We start from the raw sequence: 1,709 nt of genomic DNA, 5'->3' as shown, positions 1-1,709 counted from the left end.
AGGAATGTAGTGATGTGGCTTGAGTTCCCCTTCTCTCTCTGCCTACTTCTGTGATCTGTTGCTCCCAGGAATCCCTGGAATCCAGGCTCTGGAACTGTCTAACTACACCCTCACATGCAAGAAAACTGTACATTTCACCACCTTTTTTCCTCCTGCAATGTTGGTGTTCTTGCAGAAGTTATGTCTTAAAAACAATTGTAAGTAATTTTTTTTTCATTGTAGGCCTAGTTTACCTCATTACAACTTTTAAGCCATCATTAAGGTAATATTTCTGTGCTGGGGGCGGGGTAGCTCAATGGTACTGCGCCTGCCCAGCATGCTTGAAGACCTGGATTCCATCACCAGCAAAATAATCATAAAATAATGTTTCCAAGGAACACAGTCTTTGGGGTTTTCCTCATCTTTCAGCTGTGCATTGGAGTCCCTGGTAACTCATTCCTCTTCCTGCTGTATATGCACACCTTCTTATTTCAGCATCATGTGAAGAAGATTATGGAACCCATTTTCTCTCTTCTCATGTTGGCCAACGCTTTGACAATCACATTCACATCGATACCACATATCATGTCATCCTTTGGAGTAAGATGGTTTGGGGACAGTGTTGGTTGCAAAGTAGTCTTTATACATACAGAGTGACGCGGGGTGTTTCCCTGTGCACCACCTCTCTCCTGAGTGCCTTTCAAGCCATCACTGTCAGTCCCAGTAACTCAAAGTGGGCGTGGCTTAAATGTAAGCTCTCTACATGGACTTGTCCCTCATTCCTTTTCTTCTGGATCTTCAACATGCTCATCTACTTACGCATCATTGAAACTGTCACAGCCAGGAGCAATTTCACTCTGGTTGGTCATGGCTATGTTGATGCCTACTGTCAAACCAGGCAGTTTGGGAATCAGAACTCAGGGACATATATTATGAGTCTGCTGGTGATTCGAGATCTGGTGTCGGTGCTCCTCATGATCGGCACCAGCCTATACATGGTGAATCTCCTCTACAGACACCGCAGGAGAGCCCTGCACCTCCACAGATCCCACGTCTCCTCCCAGACATCTCCTGAACACAAAGCCACCCGCACCATCCTCCTGCTTGTAGGTTGGTTTGTGTTCTTTTATTTCTCAAACAACTGTCTGACTCTTTATTTATTTTATGCACATGAGAAAATTCCAAGCCTGGAGGGGATTAGCGCAGTTTTATCATCATGCTACCCAACCATCTGCCCGTTTTTGCTGATGAAAAATAATAAAATTGTTTCTCAACTTATTTCATCCTTTTCCTTGATAAGAATAACAGGTTCCCATGGAATATTTAATGGCTGAACTGACTTCCCAAGCTTTAACAGAAGAGAGTTCTTAATGATGTGTATGGGAAAAGCAGATCCATGTAGTACTTGAGCACTTAAGATGCCACTAGTTTGAGTTCATTTATTCTATAAATCTAAAATGCACTCAAAATAGAAGGCTTAGTTTGAATATATATATATATATATATATATATATATATATATATATATATATATCACTGGAATAGCTTTCACATTGATTACATGTCTGAATTAAGACATTTTGAGTAAAATGAGTATATTTTCTATATGCTATTAAAACTCTTCTGTTTGCTTTTCCTCTCTTGAAATGCAGCAACAAGAAAATGTAAAATTGACTTGGAGTTTGCATCATGCTTCTACTACAGTGTGCTGGCCTAAGAAACTGCCTGTG

General features: G+C 40.8%; 1 pseudogene; it reads left to right on the top strand.

Annotated features, from left to right (window-relative positions):
• Positions 1-211: 211 nt before the first annotated feature.
• Positions 212-1,393, top strand: LOC124107756 (vomeronasal type-1 receptor 4-like; annotated as a pseudogene).
• The last annotated feature ends 316 nt before the right edge of the window (positions 1,394-1,709 follow it).

The sequence above is a fragment of the Marmota monax genome, unplaced genomic scaffold (assembly GCF_021218885.2).
Source record: "Marmota monax isolate L192 unplaced genomic scaffold, Marmota_monax_Labrador192_F-V1.1 WCK01_AAM20220418_F8-fsc00160, whole genome shotgun sequence".
Taxonomy (NCBI): domain Eukaryota; kingdom Metazoa; phylum Chordata; class Mammalia; order Rodentia; family Sciuridae; genus Marmota; species Marmota monax.
The sequence above is the reverse complement of the archived record's forward strand: the minus strand, read 5'-3'. Positions and strand labels throughout refer to the sequence as shown.